The 20,836-nt window shown below is 51.4% G+C and overlaps 1 protein-coding gene across 2 annotated transcripts in view; it reads right to left on the reverse strand.

Annotated features, from left to right (window-relative positions):
- LOC144828401 (NFX1-type zinc finger-containing protein 1-like) overlaps positions 1-20,836 on the reverse strand; it is a 1,040,362-nt gene that overhangs the window by 936,580 nt on the left and 82,946 nt on the right. The window contains exon 1 of one of the 2 annotated variants that reach the window (XM_078686523.1): positions 18,976-19,232. The exons of the other annotated variant lie outside the window; for it this stretch is intronic. The gene's annotated coding sequence lies outside the window, so the exon portion shown is untranslated. Of the gene's footprint in view, positions 1-18,975; positions 19,233-20,836 lie in introns of those variants that run through there. 2 annotated transcript variants of the gene reach the window in all.

Here is a 20,836-nt window from a genome sequence, read left to right on the forward strand (position 1 = left end):
TAACAGGGATAAAGCCCAGTATGGGATCCCCAGCACCAGGAGCTCTTCACGGGAGCTCCTGCCAGGCGGCCATCTTGTCGTCATTGATTCTCTTGCTTACATAGTGCCCCCATGCCCTTGTTGTGCCTCCTCAGTACCCACTCTGTGACACACCCACCCCATGCCACCTTACCCACTCTGTGCCTCCCCTGTCGAATAAGGGCACCTCCTTCATTCTCCCTTCACTTACTCCTTAGCCTGGCTCACACACCCCGTGCCCTCTCTTTCTCTTTGCCTCTCTTGCTGACGCAGTGCCCCTTCACCCACACTGCACCTCCCTTCTGCATTCTATACCCACTCACCCACTCCATGCCCCCTAACCTACCCCATAGCAGCTCACCAGCTCCATGAGTATCACTAACCCTATGCCCTGTGTCCATGCGCCTCTTTTTATCACTCTGAGCCCCCACTCCCACTCTGTGCCAACCCTGTCCATTCAGGTTTACTCTCCGTGCCAACCCCACCCATCCAGTGCACTCACTCACCTCCCACGTCAAACCCACGCCTGAATAACCCCCTCTGTGCCCACCTCCATCAGTCTGTAGCTTCTCACCGCCTCACTAAAATCTACCCACTTGCCCCCTATCCGCCAAATACCGGAATTCTCTCCATACCTCACTGACCCGCTCTATGCCCCCTCCACAATTGAGCGTCCTTTCACCCAAATGTGTTCCACTCACTTGCTGCGTGCCCCCTCGCCTAATCCAGCCCCCTCTCCCACCCTCACAGTCACAGGGTTGTATGACGAAACCCTGCATGCATTAATCCAGCAGGCATTTACTGCAAGTCAGTACCCAGCATGCAACGTTACCACCTTTAGCACGCAAGTCATTACAATGACTTGCTGTAGGGGGCGCTGGACTTTGGAATAGTATAATTTACTATTCCAACTCCATTCTAGGCAACAGTAGGGAAGGTGTTTGACTTAAAAATACAACACAAGCCCAACAACATCGCCTCCTACAGCAAGTCGATATAATGACTTGCGTGCTAAAGTAAAGCATTGTAATGGTGTATGCGAGCGCCAACTTCGTTGTAACAACTTGAGTGTCAAGGTAACCTGTGGTAAGGTCGTATGTGGGGTGCCAAGCTTGTTGTAAACAAAAGACACACAATTGATGGGCGGATTGCAGAACAAATCAAAACACCCTCCCCCCACCCAAGTCGTGAGATCGAGGTTAAATCCGTCATTCTTTTGCTCACCATGCCACCCTTGTTTAGACCTGGCCATCAGCCAGGATAACTTGGGGGTGATGCTGTACACATGTGTGAAGGAACAGACAGTGTGGCTGTCCATCAATTGTTCTTTTTGCATTTGTAACCTTGTTGTAAGGGCTGGTCATTTTAAAGACTGCGTGGTAAATGAGATCTTCCCCCACACTGCCTCTGCCTGCTCACCCACTGGGTGCAATCTCACTCGGTGCCTTAAGAAGGCTGAAAATGGGGAGGGGAGTCTGTAAAATGGCCGAGGCCAAAAAAGCGTAACTCAGGGCCAGCTTTAGCACTGGTGGCGTCCTGTGCGACAATGTTTGTTGGCACCCCTCTCAATGACCACATCCGCCACGGATTCCCCTACTACCATCATTTGACTATGCCCCCAAGTCTCCATAACCACTGTCTCTTAGATTTGTTTAGTTTTATAGTGCCATTCATACCTGTTCAAAGTGTCAGAACACTTTACATCACACATACAGTGAATGGAGACAGTCATACGTGTGTAAATCAGTGTACAGGAAATGTTACATAAGACAGAGGACAGCAAGATGTGGGAGTCACATGTCATCCATACAGGTATGTAGTATAGTTTAAGGGTCCTTGGTCTGGAAAAGCACACATTCAGAATTTATTATGTAACACCATTGTTAGGGGTTTCCTTTAATATTAAGAATTAATTTGTACCCAAATGTTTTTGCAATATCAGAATAAGGAAAGATTAGGCCCATCTTTTTCAACTCCCTCCGGGACCCCTAGAAATCTCAAGTTATTCCGTCTCGGCCAGTTTTCTTGTTCCTCCACCTTCCACATCAAATCCTTAATGGCACCCTCGTGTTCCTCGCTTTGTTTCTTGATTTTAGTGACATCTTCATCGAGTTGCTCAGTTCTTACTTCAACTGAAGTCATGCGGTCCGCGATTTCTGCATAGGTCTTTCCTACTTTCCGAACTGCCCCGTGTAGTTTCTTGGCTGCTAGTCGAGATCTCCTACTATCTGCTTTAGCCTCAGCTCGGAAACTCTTGATGGATTGTAAGACAATATTCAGGGCTGGTGCTTGATTGTCTTCTTGATGCTCCTAGGGATTGCTCCTTTTAGCATCTTCTGTGATAGTCTGGTTGCCGCTCAGACATGACTCTGGGTTGGAGAGGACAGTTAGGGTTGTTTCCTCATAGTCCCACTTCAGGTCATTGCAATCTTCTCTGTCGGTGGAGTCATATCCCCCTCTGCGATGATCGCAGTGTTTTTTCTTCTTGTGAGCCTTCTTGGGGAGCTGTCTATGTTTCAGGGGGCCCGTATTTGAACTACTGTACCATTTGGCTCCTTCCTCCCCACTTGAAGTGGAAATGCTGATGTCAGAGATTTCCGATTCGTCGGTAAGGGAGTAAAATGTATCCTGATTGTCAGGTGTTTTTAGCATGTGGCTTTGAAGATCCTGACCGCAGGTCTGAGCATTATTAGAGTTATTTAAAGGTACAGTTTGTGAAGTTGAATCAGTATTTATTTTCCCAGTGGCTGTATTGGTGTTCACAGTTTCCTCAGGCAGAACACCCTCAGGCTGCCTTAGAGGAACCGTGCTCGTAGTAGGATGACCATTATCAGAGGGCAGTGATGTGTCTGGGGCCTCATGCAGCGAGGTTTGTTGCGTTTCACCCAGCCTTGTTATTCCATCTTGTGCCAGATTGGTCTTGAATTCATTAGCGCCGCCTCCCCTTGCACCAAAGTCCTTGAGTACCTTGCTGGTAACGCCGAACCTGGAGGTAATTAGTGGTTGTGAGCCGTCATTATCTTTGGTGGGGCGTGCAGCATTTTTTTTAAATTGCAGCTGGTTTTGCCATCTCTTTCTCTGTAATCTTAGGTTCTTCTTGTTCAATTTGATCACATTTTTTACCCCCGGGTTTGGGTTTTGTCTCTGACTTTTTTAGCTTTGTCAGAGTAGATGCTGAGCCCCCCTGGGATAGGGTAGCGATGCTTTTAACTTTTCCCCCTCGCGCCCCCTTACCAGTCATATTGCCGTGTCCTGTGCTATAGAATAGTAGCGCGATGAAGGAACCAGTGGAGCCTGGTCCAGATGCCTCTTTTCCAGCGCTGCCGTCCGTTTTTGTCGGTGTCTTCTGTGAGGAAGGGAAAGGCTGCAGCTCCCTCTCGCGTTTCCTTTGCTCCGTGGTGCTTCTGGCGAAGTCCGGCAGATAGCGTGCAGGGTGGCGGTGATCAGTGATACCAGAGATACCGGAAGAGCCTCCTCACGGCTGGGAACCCACTGCGCTCCAAACTTTCAGGATACTGGTGAGGGGGTGAACAGGGCACCTGGGGGGTCAGTCCGAAGCATTCCTTAATTTAATTGCAGCGATCGGGTTTACTCATAGCCGAAATTGCATCCGATCGCGGCCGTGTTCTACTTCTCACACGGGGATGCTTGGAGGAGCTTCACAGCGAAGCTGTCAGCCTGACGCCATCTTGCCTCCCTAGGAACGTTATGATTTCACTCCTTAAGGGTGCGTTTCCTGAGCTGCATGATTGGGACTGGGACAAAGAAGTGCAAAGAGCCCACCGTTTTCCACTGCTCCTTAATAAAAAGGCCCAGGCATCGCAACAACACCCTCAGGCAATGCTGGTTTTCTTTGGAAATTTTTTATTACGGCAAGCACTATTTGATCTGGCTAGACCTAACAACAGACTCTCGTTTGAAGGCTTTGCTTTCTTCACCCGGCCAGACTTTGCGCATGCTACAGTTGAGCGCAGGTGGAGACTAAGGCAGCTCTTCAAACCTTTTCAAAAACTGGGGGCTACAGTATACCTGCAAAATCCAGCTAGGCTCAAAGTTATCTTTCAAGGGGCTACACTTAGCTTCATTTCTGACATCCAGGCCAAAAATGATTTAGATTACATTTCAGGCAATAAGCAGTGATTGGCATTGTATGTTTCTCTTTTTTTGTTTCGCTTCCACCTCTGCTACTTAAATTATAATAGGAGATGGTCAGTACTATCAGGGTGACTAGGTGTGAAATGGGAAATGGGAAGTTATCCTTGGATTAAATAGTATTAACCTCAAAATGTCTTTAAACATATTAAGTACACTATAAGCATGAGCTGGCTTTTCTCATAGCCATCTTCACAATTGTAAAACTGTATACATAGCTACATGGCTTAACGCACACGGCGGAGGCATGGTGGGCTCATGGAGGGATTGGTGGACGGACGTCAAACCCTGGCACAGCAGCCAGGTAACCTCCAAGATAGGTGGTGGGTGGGGGGGTGACCCCGAGGAGGGGGGTGAGTGGGTGGGACGGACAGGTAAGCAGTACCAATACAAAGTAGGAGCATGCACTCTAGGGACATAGAAGGACAGAGGGAAAATGACAGGGGTACTCAATGTTGTAAACTATACAGGCGCACCGAAAGCTCTGGGACAACTCCGCTAAAAATATGGGTGGGTTAAAAGTATTATCCCTAAACATATGTGGCCTAAATGATCCCAAAAAGAGACAAATGGTTGCAATTGGCTTACGAAATTGGGGGGCAAACATAGTGTGTATCCAGGAGACGCACATAGAAGGTTCTCAAAGCCACTTGTTAAATTCATTAGGGTACAGATTAGTGTGTGCCACTTCACAAGGAGCTCGAGTACGGGGGTTGCCATCTTGGTAAGAGGCAGCGGGTATGTTTTTAACCACTCCAAAACGGACACATTTGGTCGATGGGCTATCACTGAGTGTCAATATCAAACAGGAAAAAAACTGACACTATGTGCCATATATGGGAGCAATACAGACGACCCAACGTTTTTTTATGAAATCTCCAACGAGCTCTCACACTGGCCTCTCCCATTAACCGCATTGATGCGGTGCATTTTCCCGTTGTGTGCTGGAAAATGCAAAAACAAATGTTCCATGACGAGCTGGGCTCGTCATCAGCGTAGCAGGAGGCTACCTCATGACGAGCCCAGCTCGTCATGAGCGTGGAAGGGGTTAATGGTCTGTGGGGATTTCAACATAAACCTTCCGACTGATTGGTCCTTGAAACATGATTGGCTATACAAAGGACGTAAACCAAAGGTATTTCGGTCCCTAAGAAATATGTGTCTCGTACATGGACTTGTTGATAGCAGGCAGACCTCCAACGCAATGATTCTGGGTATACCTTTTTTTCGAACCCACATCGTACACATGTAAGAATAGATTACATTTTATTATCAAATTCACTTAAAAACAATTGTCAAATGGAAAAAATGCCCTGTATACTATCTGATCATAATCCCCTTTTATGTACCTTAACTATTAGTTCTACAAAATCAGAACCTACTCTCTGGACATTCGAAAAGGCTCTACTAAACGACCCTAAATATTGTCTCCATATCAGAGATTGGATTCCCAAATTTTTAGTCAAAAATATCGGTAGCCCCTCAATTGACATTGTCTGGGGCACCTTGAAAGCTGGAATTCGGGGGGGAGACTATACAGTACTCACTAAGGGCAAACAAACAGGAAAGGGAAATCATGAAGAGCTTGCAGGATAAACGAAGGCTAGCCGAAGAAAAATTGGTTAGTCACTAGTGGGGGAGACACAACCGTAGAAATTTCCAGCATCCTAACCCAGGTTGCAATTGCTAAAGCAGCTATCACTAACGTCTTTACAGACAAAGCAATTCGGAAAGCCACAGCACGAAAGGAATTAGTATATGAAGTTAATGAGCAAGTGGGGCACCAATTAGCAGTAAGAATTTGACAACAGACTAACGCTAATTTAATCAGGGAAATTAACGATCTGGTAGCAGGACAACTAAAAGACCCAGAACATATCAGAGAAGCCTTTTGGCGGTTTTACAGAGATTTATATACCGAAGACTGTAGGGGGGACGCAGCTGAAATAGAGAGGTACCCGGAGAGTGGAGAAAGTGTAAGTTTTAAGGAAAGCTACCAGAATATATTGGAGGAGCCCCCCAGCATAGAAGAAGTCCTAACCGCTGTCAAAAGTATTCCAAAAGGGAAAGCCACCGGACTAGATAGTATTCCTTCCGAGTTTTCTGCAATATTTTTAGAGCAAATCAGACATATCTTAGTTGATCTGATCATACATATATTTACCGGTGGTCAGCCCCCCAACTCTTGGTCTCGTGCTAAAATTGTTATTTTCCCTAAAAAACATAAACCTCCAGAACAATTAGGGTCATACCGCCCCATAACTCTTATCAATGCAGATTTAAAAATGTACTGAAAGATCTTGGCAAACAGGGTAGCCCCTATGATACATAAAGTGATCGCCAAATCCAACATGGTTTTGTTTCGGGGAGATCAACAATAAATCACATCCAGAGAGTTATCACACTTTTTGACGGAACGGAAACTGCGGGAGACACTATGGCACTCATCCTTCTCGATGCAGAGAAGGCTTTTGATAGGGTCTCCTGGCAGTTCCTTTGGAAGGCTATGGCCAAAGTTGGATTCCAAACCGGCTTAATTCAGGCCATACAAAAAATGTATGTTAATCCCAAGGCTGTGGTACTGGTCAATGGAAGCATGACTAAGGAATTTCCTATCTCCAGAGGAACACGCCAGGGCTGCCCCTGCTCACCACTGCTCTTCGCAATATACATTGATCCTTTTATCCGCTGCCTAGAAAAAAATAACGAAATTACTCCTATTATTTCACAGCGACACTCCACAAAAACTTTAGCATACGCAGACGACATCGCTATCGTTTCTACTGATCCTACGACAGCAATGCAGTACATTGAGACTGAAGCTTGTAAATTTGGCTCAGTCTCTGGCTACGCGCTCAACCAAGCGAAGACACCGATTGTCCTGAACCAAAAAAGCATGATGGATGACCCTAGAGTGGTGAGAAAAGCGACATACCTGGGAATTGCCAGCTCCACTGATCTTGAGGAATTGGTGGATATTAACGTTAAAGCAATGTTGTGTTCAATACAAAAAGATCTACGACGATTAGATAACCTCCACTTATCCATAATCGGAAGAGCAAACGCAGTCAAAATGGTATTTTTCCCGAAATTCCAATATCTATTTAGGGCAGTTTGTCTCGAATTCTCAAACCAATGGTTTACAGCAATTACGCACAACCCCGACGAGCCTCGGTACTACTCTATAGCAGGGAGTTATTACAAAACAGGAGGCCTGATGAAACAAGTGCTGATGAACATAAACCATCCATATTTCAGCTGCTTTTGGGCAACGCAAGCCGAGGGTATTTGTGGAGGCACTTAAATGACAGCTACCATAAAGTCAAGTTCAAGACATTATACAGTAGCTTCAAGGTATGGAAAGCAGTAAAGAAAATACTAGAAATAGGGAAAATCTTGCATTATACTCCTGTAATGGACAATCCAACTCTTCCGTCAACTATCTTTAGGGATAACTGTATAGATAAATGGTGCAGGGCTGGAATAACTCAGCTAGGATGCCTGTTTACATCTCAGGGGATTAGGGGCTAGATGTAGGTAATTCCCATTTACAGACTCTTAAATACCGAATTTTACCGATTCGGTATTTAAGAGTCGGTAAATATGAAGTACCGAGATGTAGGTAAATCCAGATGTGGATTTACCGATTCTTTAAAAGTCGGTATTTACCGATTCGGTAAATACCGACCGGTAATGCTCCATTCATTCCTATGGGCTTTGAAGCCCATAGGAATGAATGGGGCATTACCGGTCGGTATTTACCGATCGGTAAATACCGACTTTTGGCAAGGGTGCAGGGGGTGTCACTTTGACACCCTCTAGCACCCCCAAAAAAGGTTCGGGGGCCATATGGCAGGCATACCTGCCCTAAGGGCAGGTCTGCCTGTCATATGGCACAGGTGTGCATGCACACATGTGCATGCACACCTGAATCGGTATTTCACCATCAAATTGAATTTGATGGTAAAATACCGATTTCTTAGGCCTTGTGGGACTCATAAGAGTCCCACCTACATATCGATTTTACAGATTCTGTAAATATACCGGTCGGTAAATTTACCGACCGGTATATTTACAGATTCGGTAAAATTACCGATCGGTAAATTTACCGATTCTGCCCCCTACATCTCAAATTCCTTTTACCGGTCGGTAACGGCCGAATTCGGCCGTTACCGACCGGTAAAACCCTACCTACATCTGGCCCTATATCTGTAAACCCTAATACCGGTCGGAAACGGCCGAAATCGGCCGTTTCCGACCGGTATTAGGGCTCCTACATCTGGCCCTAAGGGCCAGATGTAGGTAGAATTGATTTACCGATTCTTAATTACCGAATTTTACCGATTCGGTAATTAAGAATCGGTAAATCAGAGGGGTGGAGATGTAGGTATTCCAGATGGGCTTTGAGGCCCATAGGAATGAACGGGCATTACCGATTCGGTATTTACCGAATCGGTAAATACCGACTTTCACAAGGGTGCAGGGGGTGTCACTTTGACACCCTCTGGCCCCCCCAAAACAGGCTCGGGTGCCATGTGGAAGGCATACATGCCCTAAGGGCAGGTCTGCCTGTCATATGGCATAGGTGTGCATGCACACATGTGCATGCACACCGGAATCGGTATTTTACCATCAAATTGGATTTGATGGTAAAATACCGATTCGGTAAGGCTTGTGGGACTCAGAAGAGTCCCACCTACATTTCAGATTTACCAAATTGGTAAAAATACCGATTCGGTATTTTACAGAATCAGTAGATTTACCGAATCGGTAAATTTACCGATTCTGTAAAATAATGCCCCTACATACCATTTCTGAAATACCGGTCGGTAACGGCCGAAAATACCGATTTTCGGCCGTTACCGACCGACCTACATCTGGCTCTAAGTCCTTTGAAGTCCTGAAAGACGAATTCCATCTAGATTGGCAAGACTTTTTTGAATTCCTCCAAATCAGTGACTTTCTGCTCCGTAAGCGGGGGGGGGAGGGGGGATACTAGGGGAACAGTCAATTCTGGTGGAGTCATTTATTCACACTAGGAACTACACTATTGGCGGACGCCTCTCTGTTGGCAATATTCCCGGACGACTTCGATAAAACATCACTGAAATGGCAAAGTAAACTAGAGATATCAAATGAGGGATTCTTACACACTTACCAACTAGCTCAAACCTTACTTATCTCCACCAAGCTTCAGGCACAATTTTATAAAACCTGTTTTTTTTTCTATATTACACGCCAGATAAAATCGCTAAGTGGGGAACCGGTAAAGGGACATGCTGTCCGAGATGTAAACTATTCAATGCCGACTCTATACATATCTTCTCCTCCTGCCCCGCACTATCATCTTTAATTCAAGATATGGAGAGTTTTCTGTCATCTGTTCTCCATAGAAAGATTACCCTGTCAAGGGAGGTAATTTTAGTATGGGCAGACGACCCAGATATCCCCGGCAGTGGCCATGAGCTTATATTTGTCGCAATGGCGGTTCTGCGGCTATGCATCGCATCTGCATGGCTAGATCCTATAGCACCCTCATTCCAACAATGGTTAGCTAGGCTATTGGCCATGCGCAACATTGAGGTACCCATCTATAAAAGGAAAGGTAAGCGGCGACGCAAAAGGGGGGCTTAAGATCTGGACTCCTCTCACACAATGGTGTGCCATACAAAATTAGAAACTTAGTGGGATTGTACTATGCCCTTGTTCTCTCTTTTCTTTTCTTCTTCCCTTTCTAATCAGTTTTCCTTTGGATGCCTTCCTGTTTTTTTTTATTTTCGCTTTTTTCCTTTTTTTTGTTCTTGACCTCTTAAATATTATACCTGCTCTTGAAATTGTATACTAACATTGTTTTATTATACATTTATGGTCAATTACAATGTAAATGCTCATGAAGATAATTAATGTGTATTATGGCTTACCTGTTCATCACTGTAGGGGGTGGGTGAGGTTAAGAAATGGAATAATTTTGAATAAAGATATTTAATAAAAAAAAAAAAAAGACTAGGCAAAACAAAACGTAGCTTTAATGTGTTCCTTGCAGTTTGCATGCCGCGCATTGATGACAGTAAATAGCTCACTGCTCTGTATTAGGATTTTAGATTATAAACTGGAAGCAACAAAAGAATCTCTCTGACAAAAGCGAGAAGCTATTGACCTATGTATAGTACATGCACTTTGTGATCTGAATGCAACACGTTCATTGCAGTAGACATCTTACGATGAGTCAAAACTTCTACTACCAGACAAAGCTGTAAATGTAAATGTAATGTAATGTAAATTGATACTTGTATAGCGCACTACTCACCCGCAAGGGTCTCCAGGCGCTTGTACGAATACCATGTGAGGTGTCCACTCCTGGGCACCCCCAAGGTGGAGGCCAGGCATCCTCAGCGTTGTGGGGGCCGTTGTGGAGATTAAGCAAGCTATTGCCCAGAGTTGCAGAGTGGGACTCCATGATTGGAATAGGCACGAGGCGAGAATTATCAGGTCCGTGGAATTTTGAGCCCAAGACCCGCCGAGGCGGGAATTGAACCCTGGTCCCGGGCTAGACCTCTGCATCAGGGTCTGCCGCTCTAACCATTGCGCCACACTTCTCCACCTCTCTCCATGAAGAACATTAATCACCCTGACATTTTTATTGATGGTTTAAAATTGCTGGAACAAGGAAGGTGATCTCGGGTGCTTTTAAAACAATTAAAATGGTGTCCCCACCAGAAGCCAGCGCCCGGCGCGGTTGCACCGATTGCACCGCCCTAGAGCCGGCCCTGGCGTAACTAGAAATTCTTCCCAAGAGGCCGGATCTGTGCATCTCATCTCATGGCTTACATACAATATGAGAACTGAAGTCCTGTGCCTCGACGCCACGCAGGCCCCCTGCAGAGCACCTGAGTTCTGTGCCAGTGCGTCCAGACATCACACAATGACCCTCCCCCCTTTTACAACACTGCCTCTTGTGCACTCTCGCTGTATGAGACACTGACCGACCCCTTCATCTCTCCGCACCCCCATGTGCACGTCACACGCCACGACCTTCCTGTTCATGCCTTCTCTCTCCTCACCTGTAAATAAATCATTTTATTTCCGTTTGCTGTACTTCCTTCTCAAACGTTGCTGTAGAATCACATTTAAAAGTATATACGCGTCCATCGTTCCACACGCTCTGCCGAGAGGCCAAGGATTGGATGAGCAAGTCGTCTGATTCTGTACACCTGTGTTCCACTGGCAGGCGCGGCGAGACACTCGCACTGCCTTCAGCTTCAGCCCAGAGCTCTCAGTCGTGCCCCATTATAAACCCACTGTTAGACGGGGACCTGGAGGGTCGGCCGAGCACAGTGATCGCACAGACAGGTAACTTCCCCCCCACAGATGGACACCACACAAAGCTTCTGGTAACACCTTTTATAGGCACTTCGGGTAGTAGAGTGGTACGATACAGGGCGATCAGGACACGATGATCCTCTCAATTCTAGTCTCTAGTAAGGGAAGGGGGTAGCGGGACAGTCTTGGTACCCACGGGTACGGGTGTGTAACGGTGATAGCTCACAATCCTCGAGCTCGGTGTTCGGATGGGTCAGACCGCGGCAGCGCCGGCAGGTCCCGAAGAGGTCGTAGGTGGCACGGGCCGCGGCAGCGCCAGCAGGTCCCAACGAGGATGAAGGTTACAACGGGCCGCGGCAGCGCCAGCAGGTCCCACGAGAATGCAGGTTGCAACGGGCCGCGGCAGCGCCAGCAGGTCCCACGAGGATGAAGGTTACAACGGGCCGCGGCAGCGCCAGCAGGTCCCACGAGAATGCAGGTTGCAGAGGGCCGCGGCAGCGCCAGCAGGTCCCACGAGGATGAAGGTTGCAGAGGGCCGCGGCAGCGCCAGCAGGTCCCACGAGGATGAAGGTTGCAGAGGGCCGCGGCAGCGCCAGCAGGCAGGACAATAGTTCACAAGGCAGGGCTGTGGCAGCGCCAACAGTCCGTCAAGGATGAGTTCGTCGCGGTGTCTCTCGACTCCAGGATACAACTGCCTTCCTGTCCTGGGGCTGCCTCAGTTATAGGTCTGGCGCCCTTTGATGTCCGGACCCTCGCTCTTGGAGGTCGGGAGGTCTGGGATGAGGGAGTCCAGACACCCAGCAGGGGGGTGGAGCCAGCGCCCGAGGAGGCTGGGGGTGCTCGGCACCTGGCGGGGGAGAGCCATCGACACTTCGTACTCCCATTGACCTGCCAAGTGGGCCGTTCACCTCCTGGGTGGAGGGTGGTGCCGGGATGTCGGGGCCTGGCCAGGCCCAGGGTTGGGGTCGGGTTGAGGCCGCACGGCCGCGTGGTGCCGTGTCCAAGATGGCGGCTGGGCCGGGCAATGGTGCTGACGGTGGCCCGGGCCCTGTCCTGCGGGGAGGGAGCGAGCCCTTCATGTGGCCTGTCCAACATGCGTCCCCCCCAGCTGAAGGCGGGGAGAGTCACCCATCTTCTTGGGGACTTTCCTCGTCGAGGCGGAAAAAGCGGGACAGGCCATCCGCGTTGGCGTGGTCTTGGCCGGGTCGATGTTCCACAGTGAAGTCCATCCCCTGCAGGGAGATGGACCAACGTAGTAGTTTCGGGTTTTCCCCCCGCATCTGCATGAGCCATTGCAGGGGTCGATGATCGGTCTGGACCCGGAAGTGGGTGCCGAAGAGATAAGGCCGGAGCTTTTTGAGGGCCCACACCACGGCGAAGGCCTCCCTCTCGATGGTGCTCCAGCGTCGTTCTCGGGCCAGGAGCCGTCTGCTGAAGAAAGCCACTGGCTGGTCAAGTCCTTCGGTGTTCAGCTGGGAAAGGACTGCCCCAACGCCATGGTCGGAGGCATCTGTTTGGACGATAAATTCCCGGCTGTAGTCGGGGGCCTGGAGCGCCGGGGCGGAGCACATGGCGGCCTTCAGCTTCTCGAAGGCCGCTTGACAGTCTGGGGTCCAGTTGACCTTCTTTGGTTGGTTTTTGGAGGTGAGTTCCGTGAGGGGCCCTACGATGCTGCCATAGTCCCTCACGAACCGTCGGTAGTAGCCTGTGAGTCCCAAGAAGGCGCGGACCTCGGTCTGGGTGCTGGGGGACTGCCACGACTGGATGGCAGCGATCTTGAGTTGCAGAGGGGCCACCAGACCGCTTCCCACCTGGTGCCCGAGATAGGTCACGGACCCCTGGCCAATTTGGCATTTGCTGGCCTTGATCGTGAGGCCAGCTCGTTGGAGGGCCTGTAGCACCTCTCGGAGGTGGTGGAGGTGGTCGGACCAGTGGTGGCTGTACACAGCGATATCGTCCAGGTAGGCGGCGCTGAATCCTTCGAGTCCTGCCAGGACCTGGTTTACTAGCCGCTGAAATGTTGCTGGCGCATTCTTCATGCCGAATGGCATGACCTTGAAGTGATAGTGGCCATCAGGGGTAGAGAATGCCGATCGTTCTTGGGCCCGGGGTGTGAGACCGATCTGCCAGTAGCCCGCTGTCAGGTCGAAGATGCTGAGGTAGCGGGCAGCTCCCATGCGGTCGATTAGTTCATCTGCTCGGGGGATGGGGTGTGCGTCTGTTCTGGTGACCGCATTCAAGCCCCGGTAGTCGACGCAGAACCGGAGCTCCGGCGTGGCGCCGGGGGCGGCCGCTTTGGGGACCAGTACCACTGGGCTGGCCCAGGGGCTGTCTGAGGGCTCGATGATCCCGAGTGTGAGCATCTTGGCCACCTCCTCTTGGATGCAGGCCCGTACCCGATCTGGTACGCGGTAGGCCCGATGGCGGATAGGGGGACTGTCTCCAGTGTCCACGTCATGTAAGCACCAGGGGGTGACCCCTGGGGTGAGGGAGAACAGGGTGGAGAACTGGAGCAGGAGGACTCGGCAGTCTTGGCGCTGTTCCAGGGTGAGGGCCTCCGAGAGTCGGACCCCGTCCACGGAGCCGTCCTTCTCCCGTGACCGTAGGAGGTCAGGAAGGGGTTCGGAGTCCTCCTCGGTTCCATTGTCGGTTGCCATCAGGAGACTGAGTTCGGAGCGTACAAAGTGGGGTTTCAGTCTATTAGCGTGGAGGACCCGGAGAGGGTTTCGGGAAGATTCCATATCGATGAGATAGGTGACAGGGCTCTTGCGCTCGATTACTTTGAAGGGCCCCGTCCATTTGTCTTGCAGGGCGCATGGTTCGTGGGAGACATTACCCACACTTGTTGGCCGGGTTCAAATTCGATGGAGGATGCATTTTGATCGTACCACCTTTTCATGTCCTCCTGACTGGCCTCCAGGTTTGCTTTTGCCATCTCTCTGAACCTTCTGGTCTGGTTGCGGAGGGTTAGGAGGTACTTGAAAACATCTGGAGTGTCCTTTAGAGGGGGCATTTCCCAGCCTTCTTTGACTAGGCTGAGCGGGCCTCGCACCGGGTGTCCATACAAGAGTTCGAAAGGGCTGAAGCCGAGGGACTTCTGGGGGACTTCTCGGTAGGCAAAGAGAAGGCACGGTAGTAGCACATCCCACTGGCGACGGAGGGGCTCTTCCAACCCCCCAATCATCCCTTTGAGCGTGCGGTTGAACCGCTCAACCAGTCCGTTCCCTTGAGGGTGATAGGGGGTCGTGAATCGGTAGGTGACCCCACACTGTTGCCAGAGGGACTTCATGTATTTTGAGATAAAGTTCGTACCCCTGTCGCTGACGACTTCCCGGGGGAAGCCCACTCGAGAGAAGATCCCCATCAAGGCTCGACCCACTACTGGGGCTGTTATGGTACGAAGGGGGACCGCCTCAGGATAGCGGGTAGCATGATCCACCAGGACCAGGATGAAGCGATGTCCCTGTGCTGTTCGGGGGTCCAGGGGCCCCACAATGTCTATTCCCACCCTTTCGAACGGGGTGGTCACCACGGGGAATGGTTGTAGGGGTGCCTTGAGTTTGCGGCCGCTCTTCCCACTGGCCTGGCAGGTCGGGCAGGACCGGCAATGGTTGGATACGTCATTTCTCATTTTGGGCCAAAAAAAGTGAGTCACCAGGCGGTGGTAGGTCTTGTCTTGGCCCAGGTGCCCGGCCAGGGGGACATCATGGGCTAGGTTCAACAGGAAGTCTCTGAAGTGGAGGGGCACCACCAGCACTCGCCCGGCCCCCAGTTCTGCGATTTTCTGTTCGCTGTACAAGAGATCATTGTCCCAATAAACCCAGTGGGCCCCGGTGGTGTCTCCTTGGCTCTGGGCGAGCGCTTGCTGTCGCAATCCCTCGAGGGAGGGGCAGGTCTTTTGCTCCTGCTGGAATTGTTCCTGGGTGGGCCCCCCTTCTTGACGCCACTGAGCCAGGTCAGGAAGCTCGGGGGGCTGTGTGGACCCCTCTGGGGTGGGGTCCGGGTGGTCGGTCTGGAGGAAGTCTTCTTCTGGAGTGATCGAGGGCGGAGGTGCTGCCCATTCTGGTTCTTCTGGTCTAGGGATGGTGCGGGTGGCCATGGACCGGGTGGTTACGCACGCCCAGTCCGGGAGACCCAACATCCCCAGATGCTCTCTTCTTTCCACAGCGGCCCACGGGGAGCTCTCGAGATCGTTCCCCAGGAGGCAGTCTACGGGGGCATTGTCACGGACAGTTACTTTCAGCATGCCGGACACTCCTCCCCATTCGAAGGGGACGCAGGCCATCCGACACAGGCTCTCCGAGTTATCTGCCGATCGGACGGGGCAAAGTACGTTTGGTAGGATTTGTTCTGGGGTCACCAGGTGACAGCGGACGGCCGTCACACTGGCCCCGGTGTCACGCAGGGCCTCGGCCTTGCGCCCATTGATGCTCACCCATTGGCTGTACTTCCGAGTGTTGGCGGGCAGGGGAGTCCGCGGGACCATGTCTCTTCCTCCTAGTCATGCCAGGGTCATGGCGGCAGGTTCCCACTCGAACTGCTCCGACTCATAGGTCTCCGTGTCTTCGGAGACTTGTTCTTCTCCCAGGGCGGCGGCCGCCATCTGGCGGGGCCCGGGGGCCTGGTTCTTCGGGCAGGTCGGGTCACTGGCATAGTGGCCGACTCGCTGGCATCGATGACACGTCACGTTAGCTCGGAACCCCGGGCGCATCGGGGGGTTTCCCCGGCCTGCTGGGGCCGGGGTGGCGTTAGTGGGTGCGGCCGGGGCGGCGTCTCTGCCCCGGCCCGGGCCTCCTCCTCCTCCTCGGGGACGATGGTGACCTTGGTTGGTTCTGTTCTGCTCGTTCGGCCCACTCCGGGCCACTCGGGTGCTCTCCCACCGGTCAGCCTCGGTGGCGAGCTGCCGGGGTTCAGTCAATTTACTGTCGAGGAGGTGCTGCCTGAGCTCGACAAAGCAGTTGTTGGAGAGGTGCTCCCACACAATGAGATTGAAGAGCTGTTCGTAAGTGGTTACGTTGTTACCCTTGATCCACCCCTCGAAGGCTCGGCTGAAATAGTTCACGTATTCCAACCACGTCGTACCTGGGATCCTGGTGCAGTTGCGGAACCTCTGGCGGTACATTTCGGGTGTAAGTCCATATCGACTGAGGAGGGCGGCCTTCATGTGGTCATAGGACGTCATTTGATGGTCCGGAAGCTGCAGCAGGGCATCACGACCCTCGTTGACGAATCTTCCCCATAGACCGGCTCCCCAGTCACTTCGAGCGACCCGGTGGGCGGTCATGGCAATCTCATAGGCCTTGAACCACTGCTGTATGTCGTCGTTCCGGTGATATTCTCGGACCACATCCTTGGGGATGTGGACCTTCTGCTCGGTAGGACCCGGGGAGTGCGGTTGCTCGGGCACCCCTAGGTTTTTGTTCAGTTTGCGCATTTCTATCTCCGCTAGTTTGCACTCGTGCTCGTATGCCAGTCTTTTTTCTTCGAGGTCTCTCTGTCTCTGTTTTTCCTCTCGCTCTTCTCTGAGCCGTAAGTGTTCTAAGTTTATTTTTTGTTCCGCCAGTTTCAATTCTCCGTCTAATCTGAGTCGTGCCAAGTCTAACTCGTGTAATCTATTTTTTTCCCGCTCTTGGATCTCTTCATGGGAGGGGCCTGTTCTCCGTTCCTCCGTCCGGGTGGTGTTGACTTCCGGGGCTGCGGGGTCCCGGGGGGTTGCGGTATTTGTCTCTGTCCAGGCCTCTAGGGCGTTTTTGAAGTCTTCTTTTGTGCTTAGCCCGGTGGTAGCAATGCCTAAGTCCATGCAAAATTGTTTGAGTTCTCGGTGGTTGTATTCTTCCAGCTTTTCCATCTGGAACTTCTCCGCCGATCCGCTCTCTTTGGTCGTCATTGTGGTTTTAGTCGTAGGGTGAGTTACTGTCTGTACGGTACGCGTTGGTTCGGATCGCGCCGCTAGCCACCAATGTTAGACGGGGACCTGGAGGGTCGGCCGAGCACAGTGATCGCACAGACAGGTAACTTCCCCCCCACAGATGGACACCACACAAAGCTTCTGGTAACACCTTTTATAGGCACTTCGGGTAGTAGAGTGGTACGATACAGGGCGATCAGGACACGATGATCCTCTCAATTCTAGTCTCTAGTAAGGGAAGGGGGTAGCGGGACAGTCTTGGTACCCACGGGTACGGGTGTGTAACGGTGATAGCTCACAATCCTCGAGCTCGGTGTTCGGATGGGTCAGACCGCGGCAGCGCCGGCAGGTCCCGAAGAGGTCGTAGGTGGCACGGGCCGCGGCAGCGCCAGCAGGTCCCAACGAGGATGAAGGTTACAACGGGCCGCGGCAGCGCCAGCAGGTCCCACGAGAATGCAGGTTGCAACGGCCGCGGCAGCGCCAGCAGGTCCCACGAGGATGAAGGTTACAACGGGCCGCGGCAGCGCCAGCAGGTCCCACGAGAATGCAGGTTGCAGAGGGCCGCGGCAGCGCCAGCAGGTCCCACGAGGATGAAGGTTGCAGAGGGCCGCGGCAGCGCCAGCAGGTCCCACGAGGATGAAGGTTGCAGAGGGCCGCGGCAGCGCCAGCAGGCAGGACAATAGTTCACAAGGCAGGGCTGTGGCAGCGCCAACAGTCCGTCAAGGATGAGTTCGTCGCGGTGTCTCTCGACTCCAGGATACAACTGCCTTCCTGTCCTGGGGCTGCCTCAGTTATAGGTCTGGCGCCCTTTGATGTCCGGACCCTCGCTCTTGGAGGTCGGGAGGTCTGGGATGAGGGAGTCCAGACACCCAGCAGGGGGGTGGAGCCAGCGCCCGAGGAGGCTGGGGGTGCTCGGCACCTGGCGGGGGAGAGCCATCGACACTTTGTACTCCCATTGACCTGCCAAGTGGGCCGTTCACCTCCTGGGTGGAGGGTGGTGCCGGGATGTCGGGGCCTGGCCAGGCCCAGGGTTGGGGTCGGGCTGAGGCCGCACGGCCGCGTGGTGCCGTGTCCAAGATGGCGGCTGGGCCGGGCAATGGTGCTGACGGTGGCCCGGGCCCTGTCCTGCGGGGAGGGAGCGAGCCCTTCATGTGGCCTGTCCAACACCCACCCATCACAACCCCACCCAGAGCCAGCGCTCCCCCAGAGCCCTAGCGGAGACTCACTTCAGTGTGCATCACACACGAGTCACATGTGACATGGACACAGCTACAGAAACACACCCTGTAGAAAAAAATCAAACGCTCTGATGGAATACAATATCAAATAAAACGTGATATGAAATCCGGCGCTGACACGGTTTGAAGAGTTTTACAGTCATTCGTGTGAAGACAATCGGTGGTTTTATCCGTACAGATTAGAACAATAATAAAGTCACTGTTTAATGACTGCTGGGTCAGAGCTCTGGCAGGATCCGGCCCAACTTAAAGCCCCGCTCTCTCACTTTACACATACCTCAGTCCCACTCTGCTGCCCTGCCCCGCCTTGATATCACACGCTGTGCCTTTCACACCTACCGTGCCTCTGGGCGCTTTACCAGGGACCAGCAGCAGCAGCTGCCGAGGGTCACGGGCTCTGCCCTGTGAGCGCGCAGAGCCGGGAGGCGGAGAGCGGAGTCTGGGGAGGCCGGCTGCGGGGACGAGAGCCGAGCACCGCGGGTGGCACTTACCGGTCCCACCGGTCTGTCACCTGAGGCCGGCGCAGCTCCGCCGTGACCGAGACCCGAGCTGCAGCGTCAACAAGGAAACACGGAGCACAGGCGAGCCTAACAATCAATGAGAGAGGGGCAGGGCCAGCCGCAGCCCCGGGGCCCTCCAGCCACCGCTCCGTGCTTAGGGGGGGGGGTGTAAGGGGGGGCAGCTAGAGCTGGACTCACCGAGGAGCAGGGCAGGCCCAGCCGCAGTCCTGGGGCCCTAGAGCCACAGCTGAGTTGGAGAGTTTGAATTGTATTTATTTATTTATTTGTATTTAATGCGATTTTATATAGCGCGAACTTTACCCGAAGGTGTCAGAGTGCTTTACATAAGAACCAGTTGCAAAACATAAGGATTTAGAATTACATTTGTTACATAAAAGATACACACAGAAAAAATTGCAAATGTACAAGATGTGAAGCCACACAAAGAAGAGACTGGTGATTAGAGTTATCTCTATATACATAGGGAAGGGATACGGATGGATATACTCTTAAGAGTCACATAGGAATGGAATTCATACTGAAGGGGCCACTGTCACTGCTGCCAGTGAGCAGCATCCAGGCACTTGCCCAGCCCTGCCCTCCCGGTCGGCAGAAAGCTGGAAAAATAAAGTGCCTATAAAATTCTTTTATTACCATTTTATTTTTCGAGCTTTCTGCGCAGTTGTTTGAGGGAGGCAGTGCTCCGCCCTTCTATAGAGAAACCGCCGCTGGTTATATCATGTGTTCTGCCAGGGTCAAAGTTTAACATCCCAAACAACAAATGTTGTAAATTAGCGCCAAGAAGCCAGTTTTGGTGATTGTTTTGTTTTTATAAATGCATAATTGATGGATTAACTTTCGCATGTTGTACTCCACCCTCTCTTGCCGCTGGGCACAACTGAATGTAAACACCCTGGGGCAGATTTACAAACCCCTTGCGCCACTTTTGCGTCACTTTTATCATGGAAAAAGTGACGCAAAGTGGCGCAAAGACCTTGTAAATCTGACCCCTAAGCCTAAAAAGCCAGGGCAGGCTGCAGGTGCCACTCCCGGTGGTCACGCGGCTGCCATGTATATTGAACATACTTGTCAAACTGGTTATTTTGTGTGTTTTTTTCTGGTCTATGTATTCAGCGAACAGCCCGATCCTTGTGTTACCTTCTGATCAGGCACAACTCAGTTTAAACTCATTCGGAGGGCGTCAATCTCAGAATTAAAATATATGGGAATCTATACAGCACTTATTTGGTCAGGAGCGAGGGTGCTTGTACCTGGTGCTCTGCTCGGAAGCCCACTGTCGGTGCCAGTGCACCAAATGCCAAGTCTGCCTAGTCTTAACCCTAGTGCTTAATTTGACCAGGTGGTTTACTGTGCTTAGTACTAGCAATTAACCATCATCATCCGGCGAATTTCATTAGCACATGTTAAGGATACATTGATTTGCGGGAGAGTAAGTGAGTTGATTAAAATAAACAGGATGTTGACCTGACGCCAGACTCCAACCTGGGTCTCCAGCTCCGAAGTCGACAGCTCTGGCCTTTAAGCCACATCCTCTCCCCCCTTTCATGGCCATTAGTAGCTGGCTCTGTTTTATAAGGCGATAAGAGGAGAAAAGGTCTGATGTAAGCTGCCTGCTGAAGAGAGAGCCCCTGTACTTACTTTTTTTTTTTTTTTTTTTTTTTTACAAATTAACCACTAGC

This window comes from Lissotriton helveticus, chromosome 4_1 (assembly GCF_964261635.1).
Source record: "Lissotriton helveticus chromosome 4_1, aLisHel1.1, whole genome shotgun sequence".
NCBI lineage: Eukaryota > Metazoa > Chordata > Amphibia > Caudata > Salamandridae > Lissotriton > Lissotriton helveticus.